Source organism: Vicugna pacos, chromosome 8 (assembly GCF_048564905.1).
Source record: "Vicugna pacos chromosome 8, VicPac4, whole genome shotgun sequence".
NCBI lineage: Eukaryota > Metazoa > Chordata > Mammalia > Artiodactyla > Camelidae > Vicugna > Vicugna pacos.
In genome coordinates this window covers 59137097-59156737 of record NC_132994.1, presented here as the reverse complement: position 1 = coordinate 59156737, position 19641 = coordinate 59137097, and the positions used below count along the sequence as shown (strand labels likewise).

The window sequence follows — 19641 nt, the reverse complement described above, 5'->3', positions numbered from 1 at the left end:
CAGACTTGGTAATTTTTGATTGGATGCTAGAATTTTACTTTGTTGGGTACCAAAGACTTTGTACTCCTAAAAAAATTCTTGAGTTTTGTTACAGGACGTATTTAAGATACTTGAAAACAGTTTGATTTTTTTTTCCCCTGGATCTTAGCTCTGTTAGGTGGAACTAGGGCAGTGTTTTGTCTAGGTTTAATTTTTCCCTCCTACGGAAGCAAGAAAGACCCTTCTTCATGCTCTAACTGATGCCTTGTAAATTACGAGGCCATCCATTCTGGCTGTTGGAAGCAAGCACCCTTTTCTGGCCCTTTGTGAGTCCTGGGCACGGCTCCCTATAACACCCTCAGTGGTTTTCTCCTGACTGTGGGTAGTTTCCTTATTTGCATGTGCTGGTCAGTATTTACCTGAGTGCTGTATCCGCAGGGCTTCGGAGTTCTCTCTGTGCAGTGCTGTCCTCACCGTGCCCTGTGACCCCTGACTCCCTTCCGTTCCATGCACTTCTATGTCCACATCTTCAACTTAGGGAGACCTCTGGTCTCTTTCTGAGTTTCCCTTCCTGACCATGGTGAAAACTTTCTCCAGGTAGCGATCTGGGTCAGTTTTAGGGCTCAACTCATCTGTCCCCTTTCTCTCAAGGATCGCTGCCCTTTGTTGCCAGGTGTCCAGTGTCTTGAAAGCTATCATCGTATTTTTGTTGTCTACCTTTAAGTGCTTCACAGGCAGGAGAATACATCTGATTCCTGCTACTCCATGTTGATCTGAGGCTGAGTCAACAGGCTATTTTAGTTTTTATTTACTCATTTGTATAATATTCATTACCCTGAAGAATTCAAGGTGCTGCTGGTAGATAATTGCTCAGTAAGAGATTTAACTTGATATACACACCTAACATAAAGAGTTGGGTCTGTGAAATCTGTGTAGAGAGAATGTGTTAGGAAGTGTTTTCACAGTAAGATGTAAAAGTATGGTTGGCCATTCCTTTTTGAAACCTTTTATCCATTTTTAAATAAACTAAAAGTTGTATGATTTAAATTCAGTTGTGAATTTGTGAGATTTCAAAATAATGACTCTTTCTTCTTCTTATTCCCATCTGACATTCTTAAAAGCAGCCACATTGTGTGGTGGGGGAGGAGGGGAAAGACTTGTGACAGGCATGAAATTTTAGCCATCGCACAAAATGATAGGGTTTAGGAGATGTAAATAGCGTGGTTTGGACAAATCCACCTACTGACTCCTATTTGTAAGAAGCCAGGTTTCTTAAATTGATCTCAAGTGATCATTTTGCTTTCACTAACCTCTCTGCATCTACAATGGAAGAGCGTTTACATGTGTTGCATTTTTAATGATTTGTCTTATAGTGCTTCTGAGGTCATTCTGTGGTGGCATGCTGTCAGATCCTCTCTCTCATATGCTCTCTCTCTGTCTCTGTCTGTCTGTCTCTCTTTATCTCACACACACACACACGAAAATGGAGACATCTTCCAGAGAATTTCCTGATGTACTGCTCTTTGAAAGTGATGACATTTGTTTACACAGGAAGCTAGACACTGGATTCTTTTCTTTGGAGATTGTTTGAGAAACACATTTTCCACATTGGTTTTTCTCAGTGTGGCACACGTATGAACCACTTACACATTGAATGTCTGGGAGTCTGATGAAGAATTCCTGATACGAAGTGGCCTTATTGATCTCCTTTAAATATTTAATGCTGAGAAAACATTCTCTTTCCTCCCCACTGATTTTGTTTTTCAATTCTCCTCAGCAAGCCATGACATAGAAATCAGACTGAAGACAGACCTTAAACCTCACTTCTCATGCCATGTTTTGCATGTTTTTCTGTCAACCCAATAAGGCCCCTATAGATTCTGTTGCATTTTTTATACCAGTTGGATCAAGATTCTTCCTGGAAGCATGGGAAATGATTTGTAGCCCCACAGATGTAGGCTCTGTCTATATGGGGTTTCTGGATTATCCTTTTAAGTTTGATTAAAAGGAAAAAAATTAAAAAACAATTTATATATATTCATTGAAAAAAATGTATGTATATCAACCTGTCCTCTTAATACAATACTTACAATCACTGTCCTTCCTGAGCACTGTCCAGCTGCCAGGAACTCTGGAAGGTGCCTTATTTTCATAAACTCTAGTCCTCACAACAGCCTGCAGGATAGCTACTGTTATCTGCACGGCAGACATGAAGAAATCGGCCCAGAGAGGTGATTTGTGCAAGATCTCTTCCCTAGTAAGAAACAGAGCTAATGTCAGGCTAAATTGTGCTGCCCCAAGAGATGAAGCTGTATATGCCAGCCAGAGATTGCCTTGGGGACGATGGGTTACAGAGCTGAGCAAAGCCTACCGCTGTGCCCCGAGGAGACCCGGGGAGCAGCAGTTACACGGCAGCGGGCCAGCCTTGCTCCTGCGCCTGCGCGTGGTGCCTCGGGAGCACGGGGAGGGGCACTGGGACCTTGCGGGGAGTGTGGTGGAGAGAGAGTTCTCAGAAGGCTTCCAGGAAGACACGGTGCCAGCGTGGAGTCCGGAAGGAGGAGTAGAAGGTGATGACCTTGATTATCTCTGGCAAAAGTTAACTTCAGACCAGAGACCTAACTGTTCTTTGCTGTAGTATTAGTTACGGTATTTGGGGTGATTTTTATTAGAACATTGGTATGAAATGTCACTTTCCTTATAACATTGTTTCTATGGAAAAACGAGATTTGATTTATATCATTTCAACTTGCAGGGACTTCCCAGGACCCTGTCCAGCCCCAAGTTGGCACCTCCCTACCTGTCTTTGGGTCATACACACATCTGCTTGTCTTCCTCCTGGCTGTGCACTCTGCCTACAGGATATCTTGATTTGGATAAGTGGGTCGTCCTGAATGCAAATTAAATATGGAGTGTACTCAGAGCATGCAAACTGAGTTTCATACTTTCTTAAATTAAACTTGAAGGCACCATTGGCCCTAGCTGACCTTTCTAGCCTTACTGTTTTCAATTCCTCTATACAAAACTATGAAGTACTAGCCAAGTTGACTCTTCCTTGTCCACCTGCTCTCTTCCATCTTTAGGCTATGAGTTCACTGTCCCACCTCCCTGAGTGGTCTTCCCCTCTAAACTCTGCCCTTAAAATCCTTCTAATCCATGTCTCATATCTCTGTCCTTCATTTAGCCATTCATGATTATTCCAGCCATAAATACATTGTTACCTCCTGTGGATTACTTTTGTACTACCTGTCACAGACTAAGAGCGGGAGCACTGCTTAGGGACGTACATAGTGCCAACGCCAGCTCCTTACAACATGTGTGAACCTGGTCAAGTTACTTAACCACTACAAACCTCATCTATAAAATGAGAGTAATATCACCTACCTCTGAGCATTGTTTTGATGATTCAGTGTGATAATGTATGCAAAAAGCTTAGCATAAGGTTATCTGTTATGTGGTCTGTGTTCAGAACATGTCAGCAATTTTTCTGTCTTTTCTATAAATTCTGAGGTCATCTATTGTGTATTATTTATCTTTGTGAATTCCTCTCCAAAGCCTGTCTCTAAAAGAGCCTGTCATACTGCGTCAAATGCAGCAAATATTCCATAAACATTTCTTTGAGGAAGAACTAAATACTATTTTTTAAATTATAGAATTCACCCTCCAAGAAGGGATGTATGAAAAAAGTGATCTTAGATTCTGTTTTGCCAAGGAAAGTCCTGAAGTTAAATATTAATTGTGCCCCTTTTTGTTCTGATGGTTCAGATAATAAATTTTAGGGACACCCTATCTATGGAATATTTGCAGTTTTAAATTGTCCATGATACTTTTCCAACTATATTGTTATTTGTTTTTCATGGAGATATTTTGTCTCTAAAAGGAGATTGTAAGCTACTTGAGAACCATTTCATATCTTATTTCTCTAAAATCTAATGAGTGCATTGGGAATACTGACAATACAGCAGAACCAGGGCGTATCCACAGAGCAGTGACCCAGTTCATGATATGGCTGTATCGGTCCTGACCATGATCTAAATGCTGCTTTTTAAATGAAGGTGCAAGTTAATGTGTAGATGTATTAGGTCCTATGTAGGTGGAGAATAGTCATTCTGTCCTGTGATAGGAGGGCAGTCCACTAGCCAGAATTTCTCTGGGGCAGGATCCTAAATTAATTTGTTTCCCTACCGTAGACCTAGCACCAAGCACAGCACCTAAAACATGTATGTGCTCGATAAATAGTGAAGGTCTTGGTACCCACACCTTGGTGTTTCATGCGTCTCTACCACATTCCTTTTGGTCCTTTGTAGATGGCAGAATAAAACATGTGCAGAGTCTGAAGAGATCTGGTATGCCTCAATATGAGCTCAGAAAGTTGAGGAGAGGACAGAGCTGGATCAGGAGACACCTAGCCCTCTCAGACCTTCTCTGGAAACGGTTTCCATGCAGAGTCTTTTTTCTGAATAAACTTTTCTAAAAGAAAAGTGGAAGATTTATTTTTGTACAGCTTTGCCTACTTGATAAGAGAGCAAATGAAGGCAGGGCCCCTTTGCCTTTCCGTTCCTCTTTTCCAACCAAAGAAAGAACAAGTTCCATGATGTAAAAGGTTCCCGGCTTAGGTGGAAGGGCGCTGTGGCTCCTTACCACTATCCTTGGAATGTCAGAGAATGTGGGGGAGTTGCAGGGCTCCTTGAAAAGGAATGTTGGCATTAGTTGCTTCTTTTCCCCTGCTGGGGAGCCTGGGCTGTACCCTCTATGCTGGGGCAGCCCAAAGAAGTGGCCCAGGTTCGTGCGCCATGTTTGTCTTGCTCCTCTGGTTCTTTATTTCCCTACAGACACCTGCTGGCCTTTGGCAGCCCATGTAATTACCCTTATGCTTACAGTTACTTGGTCTACATTTTGTATATAGTACATCTTAAATCACAATCTAACATTACACAAAATGACATTCTATTAGTGCAGTGTTAAGGGATTTTCTTAAGGGTGTGTTTCTTGTTTTGGTTGTTTATTTTTTGGACGTGGACTGAAATTTTTGTGACCACACCCCATGGAGTCAAATTTAAAGGACTGGTATTCCCTAATCATCTGTCTTAAGTCTATTCACAATAATTTTTGAGCACTTTTCCTGTGGTGATTCGTTCTGCCTTTCTCCAAGTGAGGTGGCCCCTCTTGACAGGCATGTGTCCTTATTAGGTTGTCCTATTTTTTTAAAAAGAATGTCAGCTTTGCCCTTCTCCCATTGGCCATCTGTCTTAATCATCTCTGTCTGCTCTAACAGAAACACCTTGGACTGGTATAGACAACAGACATTTATTTCTCATAGTTCTGGAGGCTGGAAGTCCAAGGTCAGGACACCAGCATGGTCAAGTTCTCGGTGAAGGCCTTCTTCTTGGCTTACAGATGGCCGCCTTCTCATTGTATCCTCATGTGATTGGGAGACAGGGGATGCAAACACCCTTGTGTCTCTTCTTCTAGGGGCATCAATCCCAGCCTGACCGCTCCACCCTTGTGACCCAATTAACTTCCAAAGACTCCACTTCCTAATGCCATCCCACTGGGGGTTAAGATTTCAACGTGTGAACTATGGGGAGACGCACACAGTCCATTCACATTAAATTCACATCAAAGCAGGGCATCCATTCTTCAGCTGGCTCTCGGGCACCCCTCTCCCTCTGGTCTTCACCATGCTACTCTACACATTTTCATTACCTGCCGGGCCCCAGAGAAACTAGAATTGTCAACACTGATAGTCTAAAATTTATCCTGGTATCAAGCTGAAACAGGAGAGTGTGAACCTGCTGCTGTACATACCTTCCAAAATCCCAGCCTTTGTAGGACAGTCCATCTGGTTCAGGACTGATGCAGTTTCTTCTGATATTGAGTGAGGCTGGCCATGTGTAGGATTCATTGATAATTGTTCCCGATTCCTTTGAGCTCTTCCCCACCCAGATGTGACTCTTTCAGCCATGAACAGATTCTTCCAATCAGAATTTACACATCCGGGTAAAAGCAGACTGGTCTTGTGCTTCCACGAGCAACTCACGTTTGATCCGTGGTTTGCTGTACTCTTGTCGTCATCAAATTGCTTGCACACTTCACAAAATAATTAAAGGAGATTGTGAAAACAGGTACAAGTAGCTTTCGATATTCATGCTTTGAAACGCTTATGAGTTCAACAGAGGTTTATATGGAGATGAGAGAATTTGGTTCCTCTCCCAGTGCTTCCAGCCTCCCTTCCCTGAGGACTCTGGTGCGTGAAGGGGCGACATTCCTGCGCGCGGGGCACCAAGCAGAGAGGTGCTCTGCGACTTGGGCAAGTGCACTGGGGCCTTGATTACAGAGAAGGAAGAGTCGCTTCACTGCTTTCCCTCCTCTTTTTACTCCATGGCCTGATAGTTGCTGCGCACCTACAGGGTGAGGGTAACTGCTGAGTTTATTTTCAGTGCAGAAGGCTACCTTCTCTTTGTGTTCTGAGTTACGTGTGTGTGTGTGTGTGTGTGTAGCTGTTGTTTTCGCCTCAGGGCTGGTTACAGCTGTGCAAGACACAGACAGCACTTGTCTCCCAGTTAATCCTAACTCTTTGTGCCCACGTAGTGTAGGTGAAGTCTTTTTTTACCCTCTTCTTCAACTAATTATATGCCCTGCCTATGCAACTGTAATTATTTCACCAGCATCTGCGAAACCTATGTCATTTCTCTTTTAAAATATAGTTAGAAAAATAGCAGAAATAAACCTATTTTAAGAGCTTGTGGGGTGAAGCAGATTCCACTAACGAGATCCTCTGGATTGGCGTTACCTGTAGCCTTTCATCACCTGAAACTTGCCAGGGGTGATGAAATACTGACATACACACCTAGTTTCCTCTTGAAGCTTAAATTTACACTTGACAGATTTCTTTTAGTAAGAATTAGATGCACTGGCAATCTTGACTTGATCAAATGTAGACCTTTTTAAAGTACTTTACCTACCACAGAGTTCTCTATGATGCCTTTAAAAGGCTGTGCATTCATTTTTGTTCTTAGTGACGTTACTTACAGCAAAAAATTTTAAGTGTCTTTTTCATCTGTGTGTTTGGTCAATTTTTAAACTCAGTTCATTTTAAACCTGATTAGATATTAAAGCCTTGACATCAGAGTTTTCTGATATAAAGTCTAGGTTAGCTACAGAAACATGATAGGACTTTACCTTTTAGTATTATAAAAATGTAAAATTCTAAAGTAAATTGCACAGCAAGTAAACTGTCATGTTCTATCTTTTCTTAATGTATTGCTAGTGAATTTTATCTCTGTTTATGATTCTCCCCTCCCTGTAATATTCCCTTATTACTGGGTGATATTTTCGGGGGGAACTTTGGTCTTTGCTTGTGCTGCTCTGCTTCTTTTTCTGGGTAATATAGTTTTTTAATCCTTAATATGGGGTTTGGGTGTAGAATTAGGAAAAGGAAGGCAAGCAGTAAATTAGTGAATTTTAAGTGAATTCGATCTAGATACTGTATTCTACGTATAGTAAAATTTTCCCTTCATGACTGCATGACCAAGACTTGAGTGTACCGTTCAGATGGCAGGAAGCATCTCTGAAGTTCCTAGGATGAGTGTGACAGAGACTGGCTGGCTCTTCACCAAACCTCGGTCCTGCCTGTTCTCCCGGGGCTCGTGGTCAGACGGCATTTCCCAGCCTCTCCTGCAGTTAGATGAGCCATGGGGCTGAGATCTGGTGAGTGGAATGTAGGTGGAAGTGCCCTGGGCCCCATCCATGCTTGACTCATAAACCCTCCCATGGGTGACCCTCCATGTTTTCCCTCCTTTGCCAGCTAGAGGCAGATGATCGTGGGGGCCTTGGAATCCTTGCATCAGACGGTGAGCCATAAGACTGAAGGAGCTTAAGTTCCTGAATTGAGAGGAACCACCCATATGTCGGGTCACTCAGTTTAGATTGCTACCGTGAATGAGCCATTATGCATTTTGGGTCTTGTTTGTTACGGCAGCCTGGAGTACATTAACACAGGTAGAATTCTTGTCTCCAGTGGCCTCCTGCTGTCATCTGAGGAATAAGTGCATCAACACTGTGGCCCAGTGTGATGAACTGTTAGCAGCTGTCTGTCCTGTGAGGCCACAGAAGAGGACTTGGGATGAGTTTGGGGGGCAGGATAGACTTAGACGTCAAGATGAACAGGGATAAACTGGATGCGCTCCTACATCCAAGAAGGGTCCAAATCCTATTAGAACTTGAGTCGTGATGCAGAAGGCCTGTGACAGGGACATCAATAAAACTGACTGAGAGGGGCCCTGGAGTGAATGTTCATGTCTTCCAATGATCTAGTGAGTTTCATTTTATTATTGTTTTCAAACATATAGATTTGTTTAGTTCTTGAAATAACTAAGGAAGGTAGCAGGGCAGGAATTATGGTGTCCATTCTGTAGGTGGGAAAACCAAGACCCAGTGATTTTAAGTGATTTATCTGAGGATACATAAACAGGAGAGCTGAATTCGTATGCTGAGAGGTGTCAGGGATCCATGGAAATATTTGGTGTTCTGGAGTAAAAGAGAATTAGCTTAAAACCCTGGGCCTGGTCCTTACGATCTGTGTGCTCTAACTCAGATAGTAACATTCTCAACTGTAAAATGTGAAGTTTCAGAGTCATCAAGAAAATTCAATGAATTTAAGTATTTTAAAGTATACGGGTACTCACTTTAATCTAGCATTCTTTCCATGTCTATCATAAGCTCTCTCACCTACAGCAGTGGCCCTTGTTCCCATTTTTCTGGATACCGGCCACTGCTTGACCTCATTCATACTTGGCGGGATCTCGGGGAAGGCTGTCTCCATTCTGATCTATGGACAGCATCAAATGGGAGGGCAGGGCAGGCTGAGCTGCTGTGTGAGCCCTTCTGGCTGTACCTCCCTGTGCAGACTGAGTGCATCATGTTCTCCATGCCGTGCAGGAGAGCGGGGTCCTGCCTTCCTCCATCTGTTCAAAATGTAGGGGTTTCTATGCAGTGATCAGTATGTAACCAGTCTTTGTCCAGCAAACTCAGAATTTATCCATTAACACCAAGAAGCAATACAGAATAAATGATGATGCCTCTAAAGCTATTGTCTGATAGAGACCACAGTTCCTGGACCATTTAGATCACCTGCAGGTAGCAGGGAGAAGCACTCACTACTAAAACGAGGGTATTTCTGTTCCAGAATAGAGAACCAGTTCTTCACATTTTTTCTGTAGACATTAATACTTTCTGTAGACGTTAATAATGCAGCTTCAGGGATTCCTCTTCCTAAATCTTCCCAATTCACTCCGTTTCCTCTGCTTATCATCCCCCAAGATGTTAAAAGGAAGCCATTTCTGAGACTTTATCTTCTGGTTTTAAATTTTAATCTCTTTCAACAAATTGAAATCTTTCTCATCAACTAGATACTCCAAGCAGAAAATGTGTTCTTTTATAAATTTTCATGTGTAACTTTACTCATGATGATCAGCCACACACGTCTTGTTCCTAAGCATATTGGGCATGTATAAAAATGTAGGCCAAACACTTTCAAACTTCCAGCGATTCGCTTGGAAAGAACTCATGTCTCAAAGAGAAGCATAAATCAAGAGAAGATGCCATCTGGCAGTTTGAGTCCTACCTTGTTAAACTTGAATTATGCACTTTGCAGAGTAGAGGCAGAGGTGCTTATTAATAAGTGTTAACAGTGACTAATGTCATATCATGGATGTTAATTGAATGTTGATATGTATCTAAAAATTGCAGTAATAGAGCCAGCCACACTTCAGCAGCTGAGCATGGTGATGCTATCCTAGGCTTAATGCCTCAATATTTGTGAGCTTTAAGAAAGGTTTTTTCACACCAGTCAAATGCAAACATTTTCAGTGTTTTTGCTGCCACTCAGCTGTACTGCAACTCAGACACTAAGTCTAAGGTAAAGGGAAAATATGTGATGCTTAATTTAATTTCTGGGGACATTCTTGGGTGACAATTAAGTTTTCCACATCCTAGGGGGAGGGAGAAGGGATTTTAGCAATTTGACCTGCATCTGAAGTGAATCCGTTCTTCACTGTCATTAAGTGATATGTGGATTTTCAAGTACAAGGTGAGCAAGGTGAATTCCAAACTAACCAGTGGTGCTGGGTCACTGTCAGGGGCTTGGCATGGATGCCACACCCCTTACCAGCCTGCAAAGGGACTGTTTGCGCCCACGAACTGGATCTTAGCACACAGGTTTCCCTGCTTTCTGATGTGACCAGTTTGCTACTCGACCACTTTGAACTTTAATTACAGTTTCAGGTTACATGATAGAAGTTAGCTGACAAAACTGGAACTTCAGTGATGTTTTTCTTGGGGGAAAATTGCTTTTAGCATGTGTTAATTTTCCAAATAACCTGTTTACTTTTTGAAGCCAACTGCTAACGACCAAAAATTAACTAATGTTTAGTCACTATAGGATCAGAGGAAACAGTGAATAGCAATATGAACATCCAGTTTTCCCAAATAAAGATGATGCCTGAATCTCTCTCCCCGTTTTCTTAGCATTTTAGCCCCTTATGGAGGAGTGTCTCTCCCTGAAGTTGACGAGATGCATATTCACATTTGTTTTTCAGGGATACTTAGATGTCTTTCACGAGCTGCACTGGGGGCCTGAACGACTTTCCTGCCCACCAGCCAAGAAATGAGCTACATTTTATATCTAGTCATTCTGTCGTTTATATATATATGTATTTATTTATTATATATTATATATTTATTATATATATTTATTTGTATTTATAAACAAAATCTCAACACTGATAATTGATAGTCTACTTAAAAAATTTTACTTTATGAAATACAATTTTTTAAAGTTTTCCTTTTGAATATTTTCATGCTTCAAGTTACACCTACACTGAGACAAAATCTACAGACACACATACACAAGTATTCACATGTGGGTACAAGCAAAATCAAATAACCATTTTCAACTAATTTGATGCACTTGTTATTTATATAGCCCAAATAATAAAAAATATAATGTTTGCCCATATTTACAGCTGCTGGAAAGTTACCTCTGCCAGTATGTAAGTAAGAATGCCAAGTCCTTTAAGAGTATTTATAAGTGCCGGATATTGTGCTGAATGATTTACGTGTAGTATCTCATTTAATACTCATAACAACCTTCTGGCATAAGGACTATTACTAACCCCATTTTATAGTGAAGAAATCGAATTTGGGAAGATTAGTAATTTAACCAAGATCTCACAGCTGGTGAACGGTGTGTTAGAATTGAGACCCATTTCTCCAGAGTCCATGGACTTCATCATCCTGACAGTGTCTTCGTGGGGTCACCTGTGACCTTGAGCAGTCAGGAGCTGAATTACTTCTCATTTCGAGAGAGTGAATTAGGCAGAAAGTTGCAATCCAGAGGAAAGACGGTACAACCTTCCTTAGCATCATGCCTTCTCCATGGGCAAACAAGTAGACTTGGGAAGTGGGAAACACCAGCCAAACTGTCTTAATCATAGTATTTATATGATGATGCCTTTGATAGTAAGGAGCAGGGAGCTTGACCTAAACTCTCTACAGCAAAAATGAAAACATTATCAGCTCATGATCCTCAGTGGTCCAGGGACAGTGTACTTTCAGGTTAGGCTTGATCCAGAGACTTGTTAAGTGTTTGGGCTCTTGTTTCTTTTGTTGGGATATTTTTGACTGTGTATAAGATTTGTTGTTAGGCTGGCTCCCCTCATGGTAGTAGCAATGATGGAAGAGATTCCTGACTTCCCTCTCCTCGCTACACAGATCAAAGGAAGAGAATTCCTTGTGGCTTTTCAGGATGAAAATCTTCTTTTATGTTTGACAGGCACTACCTACCTAGAAGCTCATTTCATAACTATTTATAATACTCTTCTTGACATCAAACCACTACATTAGAAACAAAGGGAAGGATTTTCCAGACATTTGTGTACATACTATTTGGACACACCAAACTCGTATGTACACAGCAGGGAAACTGTTACTTCAGAAGAATAGCCCTTTGTTTCCAATTTTGGATGACATTGTCTCCATTCACTGTCTAAATGATTTGTGCCAGTTTTCGCTTAAAGTCCTAATTACTGTCTCCTTGAAAAAAGTACTTCAAATTCATTGATTTTGATGAGTTCCAACTATTTTCTTTGTTCCATGTAGGAAAGGGCTGTGAAACAATTTAGAACTAAATATTTTAGCTCAATTTGGATTCACTTGTGTAGGTCAAATTTAATTAATGTCTAATAAAAATTAAAATTTCCCATCCAGAACTTTTAAGTATAGTTATTTTACACTCTACCCCTATTTTGTATCTCATAGAAATTAAGCCAAATAGCAAACAGTCACTTGAAATTTTCTTTGAGATGTTTTCGTCAGAGAAAATAAGCTGACAAGAATGTGGAAATCCTCCATTTATAGTAAACCCTTGGTGAGGAGGTACTATTTATAAATGTTTTCCATATGATGTGCTGGTATTTTTTGGTTCTGAGGACTATGTCTGTATTGTTTCTTTTCTCATGTTTTTGTCTTATGAGTAAGGAGTTCCACTCTCTGTGCCCCTTTCCCCATGAGGAGAAAAGAAAGGAAGATCTATTTCATGAAACAAGTCATGGTAGCAGGTAACGAAATAAGGTTTTCCACAGGCTTATTTATGACACCGTTTTTGCCCTGCTGTTCGCTCATCTCCAGGTTCGGAAAAAATGGAGTTTATTGTTAACAGGTTTGAAGAGAAGGGACCGTAATAGTCAAAAGGACCATGGTCCAAATACGGAAAAACATTAAGGCTGTACACACCGTGTGTCTCCAAGGTCAGAGCCCTGTCATTTTTGCAGACTAGGCGTCCCTACGCGAATGTGAATATTTCAGGGTTTTTAAGGGTATCAGTCATTCCTTGCAATGAAAAACACTGGTGATCCTGGTGTTTTCCTCTTTTCTTGTGTCCCTTTCCATTTACTAAACTGAAGGCTGATGGCTACTACAGACTGTCCCAGGCACGGCTGAAGTAATGCCCTTTTTAGCTTCGGGGGTGGAGGTGGTGCAGCACCTGCACCAGACGAACCTGCCTTCCTCTGGTGCGCCTTCCCCCTGCACCTTAGCTCAGCTGGACTCGCGTGCCTGGTCTTCCCAGCTTTTCCAGGCCCTTGTCAATGGAATCTCACTGTTGAGTGGATGCTAAAGTGGTTTCTCATTAATGCATAAAATGAGTGTAAGTCTGTTGCTGATGGATGTGTGCAGAAGGTTTCGGCTGACCTTGGTTAACCATGGAGTAGTCTAGTCACCTTACCCTGTTGTGGAGAGAGCTTTCTGACTGGTTGGCTGTGTTGACAGGAGTTACTCGGGGCCCTCAGGAAAGTAGGAAGTGTTATTTAGTGCTCAGGCCTTTTCATTTCGTCTGTTTTTGTTTCTTTACCAATAAAACTGCCTTGTTCATTAGGATCAGTGACAACAGTATCTACTCTTTGATGACTCAAGATTGACATGTCATCTCAACGTTGGGCTCACCAATTGAGCAGAATAAAAATGCGCTGGCAGCTTTATCATTCCCATTTTACATATGAGGAAACTTAAGCACAGAGAAGGTAAGGGAACCACCCAGTCAGTCCATAGCAGAGGGAATCTTAAACCTGCATAGGTCTTCTGCCCACAAATCCCATACATGCCTTTTTAAAACTGGGTTTATAGGATCCTGTGAGGTCCACGGAAATATCGTTGTGCGGGGAGACAGAAGACCAGGATACTGCTCGTTGATTGGATCATATAATCCTTGAGAGGTTGCTTTGACAATTGTTTGTCCTTTCTGAGCCTCAATTTCCACATGCTCTTCTTGCATAAGAAGGATATTATAAGACTGAAGTGATAAGCTTTGAAAAATAAAATAATGCACATACTCAAGGCATTATTAAAACATTTTCCTTTCCATATTGCTAGCTATCAATTGAAAGAAATACTGTAATCTGCTTGTACACCCGTGTTAAAACCAGAGAGCAGATGCTGCAATAAAACTAGTTCTGGCACCTTGTCTAAGGCCTTTAAGGGAATCAGAGCAAGCCTGATAAATGAGACAATACGATAAAATATTTAATTTTGTGATCTCCTTTGTAAGTTTTTATTTGCTTAATTGTTTTTGCTTATTTTTCTCTACTTCTGTTTGTTTTGATGAGAATCTGTGCTAGGGAAGAATTCTTAGTAAGATTTTTAAACAGATTATTTTCCCCTCACTGGTATATCAGAGAGAATGAAAGCGAGGTTCGAAATAACGTCAGTAAATGTGGAGTCAATGAATATTGTGTGAATTAAAACCATTTGTGGGCCTGCAGATTTTGGCAAACTGCTTTCAAAGCTGAAACAAAAGCATGTTTTTTAAATTTATTATCATTTTTTTCAAGGTGAATAATTTCCCACTGCAGTATTTAAATTATGTTCTTCACATAATTTATATGGTGTGAGGAATACAGAAATCAGGCCGATATGCCCATATTGGATACTGGTCAATGTTGACTGAAACCCCAAATTATGAATGCAGACACACATTATCCAGCATTTGGATTTATTTGAAAACAAAAGTCAAGTTAAATCACATGTGACTGGTTAATCAAACCGTCACTGAAAATGGTTTTTGGGTTTGAATTTATTGTTTAACATTTAAGATAAATGATGCTTATACCTTTAAAGTAGAGGTTGATTTGAGACTTGAAATGCTTTCTGATCGAATGCATTCTAATCTTGTTAAAGTACATGTGTTCAAATCTGATTTTATGCCCTATGGATGTTCAACAAATAGAAAACATTCATCCAACCCTTTCAATGCACTGCACAGGATCTGTGTGCAGGATCTGCCAGGGTCAGTTATCTGTGTCCAAGAATATGTCAGATGCATTTACCGTGTCTGCTGGTGAGCCTTGACAGTAGCTGGAAATTTGACCATCTCTCAAAGATAATATAATTTGACCATATTATTTCCATATTATTTATCTGCAGTTCCTTGGAGAAGGAAAAGTAGTTAATGTTTTTCTTGAGTTGTGTTATATGTACCTTTTCTGTTGTATTTACAAAATCCCTTCTTTTCTTGGAACCGATACTGTTGAAGGCTGAAGGAAAAGAAAATATTGGGACGTTTCCAGGTTACTTTTTTATATACCTGGAACCAATTAGTTTTCCCAGTTGTGCTGCCCAAACACTATTGAAATATACAAATAGATTCAATTTTGGAAACAGTTCCCAGCTACATTTATTATGTCTTTTCTAACAGTCCCCATTATTGAGATGTGTATGTGTATAAATTAGTAAGTGTGAGCAGGAGACAGTAGGAAGCAAAGGTAGGAATACTACCTGAAGCTAAATATGATGTTAATGATCAAAATACACACCAAGAAGGCCTAGATACTTCCTAGAGGAGGGTCCCAAATTTAGATCTTTAGCTTTCCAGCAGCCAATCCAAAAAGGGACACTAAATGGCTTAAAATATAGTATCTATAAAGCCAGTTTTAAGTAAAAATAAAATTCTTTTTGATACTGATACCAGATAAATTTCTCATATGTCTTTACTTTAAATGGACAATTTTTAAAATGTATTTTTTTTGAAGTATAGTCAGTTTACAATGTTGTGTCAATTTCTGGGGTACAGCACAATGCTTCAGTCACATAGAAACATACATATATTCATTTTCATATTCTTTTTCACCATAAGTTACTACAAGGTATTGAATATAGTTTCCCTGTGCTATACAGTATAAACTTATTTTTTTATCTATTTTATATATAGTATTTGCTGTCAGTAAATGGACAATTAAAATTTATAAGCCACACAGCTCCTTTTTTGATTGCTAAATAAACTGGAATAGACATCTCACCTTGTCCGTAGTGGCAAGGAATGCATACTTTGGTAATCATCGAATTGGAAACAAAAATATGGCATAGAAGCCTCATCCTTTTCTTTTGATAAATTACTGACTGAAACGTTGGAAAAAAATCACCTCAGTCACTAATGGCACCATCAGAAATGAACATTCATGCCATCAATAAATGTTTCCTAAATGTTGATAAAGTGAAGCACAGCGTGACTATTGATCGCAGTGTTCTGCTTTAGGTGGTAATATAGAATTATTAGATACGGTATCTTTACTGTATGCTCCTCACAGGATTCCCCTTTGATTTTATTATCTTTTAAGTATCAGTGTATTGAGCACCTACTATGCCAGGCATCTGGTTCCAACAGCCTTGATTGGGAGGAGGAAGTGTTTTCATTTTCTGAATGAAGAAAGAGGATCAAAAAGGTTAAACAAATTGTCCGAGATTACACAGCTTCCAGGTATTAGAACTAATGCAGGAATATGGGTTCCCTGACTCGAAATGCAGTATTCTTTTCATTGCACCTTTTCTCCCCACCCAAAAACTGTATGTACTTCTGTAAAACTGTGTTAATTATAATGTTAGTCTACTCAAGTCTGCCATAACAACATACCACAGACTGGTGGCTTAAACAACAGAAATTTGTTTCTCACAGTTTGGGGGCTTGAAGTTCAAGATCAAGATGTCAGCAAGATAAGTTTCCTTGTGGGACCTCTTCTCTTGGCTTGTAGAGAGCCACCGTCTCTCTGTGTGCCCACATGACCTGTTCCTTGTGTGTATATGCAGAGAGAAAAAGTGAGCGAGAGCTCTCTGATGTCTCTTCTTACAAGAATACTAATCCTATGGGATTACTATGGGTGGATATAAACCCACTCTTATGGTCTCATTTAATCTTAATTATTTCCTTAGAAGCCCCGTCTTCAATTATACCCACACTGGGGGCTGGGGCTTCAGCCCATGAATTTGGGGAAGACAGAAACTTTCAGTCCGTAACAGTTATCAATTAATGAGAAAATTCCATTAAGGAAGTGCAACCAGGCAGTCCTTCCTCCCTCCTTTGCCCCTTGTGCACGATGTTCTCAGCCCAGGGGCTTAGGTTAGTACCAAGGCAGGCTTGGCTGAGTCACTGTCATCCAGTGCAGTTGCCTCACACTCTACGTTGGCTCCATACCCTGGTACCATTTGGAATTGGTGTAACCAAGGCCCTGGCTAAGTCTCTGAGGACAGTTATCACCCACAATAATACTTAAACAATTGCCACGAGCAAGACACAATGCTAAGTGCTTTGCCTTCATTGAATTCAATGGGTCTTATCGAATTCTCACACTTAAATGAAGATGATAGGTGATATTTGGTGTTCCCTTTAGACTAAGATTACTTCTCTTCATACTAAAATTTTCATGGTCACATTGCTATTAAGTGCTTGATCCACGATTTACTTGAACCTAGATAGTCTGATTCCAGTCCTTAAATTCTACCCCATCCTGCCCTTCCAGTTAGCAAATAGACCAGCATCTTGATAGTCAGTGAGGTAACGGTGCTCTAAGACTGCAAAGGTAGGACTATTCATGAGCAATAGCAAGAAATGACTTTGTATCTTGACGGCCATTGATGTCAGCATTGCCTTGCTTGTCTTGACCACTACTCAGGGCAGAGGCAAAAGTTTGTGGCTATGTTGCCTCCATGCTTCATGTTCTAGTGTAGGAGCCATCTTTCTTTTCCCCGGGTTTTCAGTGATCCTCACATTTACATATTTGGCATAAGTATACATAGAATCAGCATCAAACCTCACAGGTCTTTAGTGGCTAAAATGACTGCTCCGATCAGTAAGGAGGCAGGAAAGAAAGAGTGAGAAATTGGAGAGACCAAGTTAAATTGATATTTTATTGTTCACACCTTGGGTGAAGAGATTTAAACCTCTCTCTTAATAACTTACTTTAGTTACTGTTTTGAGATGAGATTTTAACAAAAAGTAAAATGATTAGATGTTTAAATTTAGTACTTTGTTAAAAACACACACATTTCTGTTAACTCTTTTTTCTACTTTAATTTCTAAATAACATCTAACTTCTGCACCTTTCAACATTTACAAAAAATTTATCTTTGTGTTTGGTAGCTGAGGAAGTGCCAGAAATCATGAAACTAATCCTTTTTGAAGTTTTGAGATGCTCAACTTCCCTGAAGTCCACTTAGGTCAGTCACTCAGTCCTGGTGGGTTTTCGTGTCCACATTTGTTGGATATGGTGGCAGACTTACCAGGATCCCGTCTGTGCTCCAAGTCTGAGGGTTTATGAAGCATTTTTTTTTTTCAGTCATTAAGCAAGAAGATGTTTTCTCAGGTGCAGGGCACACACATGATAGACTCACAGTCATTCATTAGTTTATTCATTTATTTATTTATTTATTCATCCACCCACTCAGCTGATAGGTACCTACTGACTTCTACTCTGCCAGCCACTGTCATGTGCTGTGGGATGTAAAAATGGTTTTGTAACGTTCAATATATTGCATATGTGGTTGAATATATGTGTTTAATTCAATAAGGTGAAGAATCTGTTTTCCAGATATTAACTAACACTAAAACTCAGTAACATTTCTAAAATCAGTATCAATCAGTTTTCATGTTTATAGTAAAAGATCTCCACAGCTGTTTTGTTTTTAAGAAACAGTTTTAAAAAAGAGTATATAAAGTTTTTTTAAATTGTTTTAAATCTGCTATTCATAGATAATGGCTTATAGTTCATCATCTTCAGAGCTTTATTGAAAAACAAAAGATACATTTATACATTTTATTGTATTATTTGATATGTCATAATTATATCATAGTACTTGGATATATTTACCAACTGAGATAAATTTTGCATGTATTCTGGTGCAAAATAGCCTTTTAAAGTAGCCTAATAAGAAACAGTGTTCTTCCTAAGACTGTTAAATACACCAGTTACTCAGGGAAAACAGCTGTTTGAACTCATCAAACCCCTCAGCAAGCTCTGTCACCCTCACTCCCATCGGTGGCCAGCCCTCTACTTACCTGAGCAGATGAAGAACATCTTAAGAGAAATTGTTTCTTTTCTCTCTGTCTAAAAGATTGTCTTCCTTTATTATTTCTTCCTTTCCTCCAGTCTGAAATAGAAAAGCTTCCATTCTTCCTTCTGAAACTGATCTTTAATCTATGCTCTCGAGTCCCCTTCTCTTTCCCACTTCTCAAAGAGTTTATTCCACTAATTATCTTATCACTTGTATCTTTCTCTCCTTTAGCTTCAAGTCTCCCTGGTCTTAAAGCGAACTTTCTGTTAATCCCGATTCTTTTTCAGGTTATACATTTGTAGAAGTTTGCCCAAAAAGAGATGGAAAGACATGAGATGTAAGTGTGAACTTTCTGAGGTGTCTCTCTGATTGTGGCAGTCCTCTATTCCGAACCTCTGATGGCCGTCATTGTCTACCAGATAAAGTTCCTTTACCATCTGTCGCCGCCTGTCCTCTCCGCCCTCAGTTCCATTACCTCATCACCCCAAATGTGCTCATCGCAGAGCTGTTTCTTCAGCATCCCTCACTCTTCTCTTTAGCACGATGATGCATTCCCATTACATGCCTTTCCTCTGCATCTCTGCTTGCCAAATCCTAGCCTCCTTTTAAGACCTAAGAGAGTGTTTCTTAAATGCAGCGTGCCCAATCAATTTCTGTTTCTGTACTCCCATAATCCCATTTTATGCCTCTATAGCTTTTACAACTTGTTTATATGGTTTCCTCACCTACTAGACAGCAAGCTCTTTGAAAGCAGGATTCTTGTCTTATCTTCAAATTCCTCATGTGTACCTT

General features: G+C 40.2%; 1 protein-coding gene and 1 long non-coding RNA gene across 11 annotated transcripts in view; one reads left to right on the top strand and one right to left on the bottom strand.

Moving 5' to 3' along the window:
• LOC140697746 (uncharacterized) overlaps nucleotides 1-2425 on the bottom strand; it is a 34491-nt gene extending 32066 nt beyond the window's left edge. For 3 of the 4 annotated variants that reach the window (XR_012075058.1, XR_012075055.1, XR_012075057.1), the window contains exon 1: nucleotides 2070-2388. This is a non-coding gene — a long non-coding RNA (uncharacterized lncRNA). Of the gene's footprint in view, nucleotides 1-2069 lie in introns of all 4 variants that reach the window. The other variant, XR_012075056.1, reaches the window with a different exon arrangement.
• Nucleotides 1-19641, top strand: part of HIVEP2 (HIVEP zinc finger 2) — a 176847-nt gene that overhangs the window by 119625 nt on the left and 37581 nt on the right. The window lies entirely within an intron of this gene.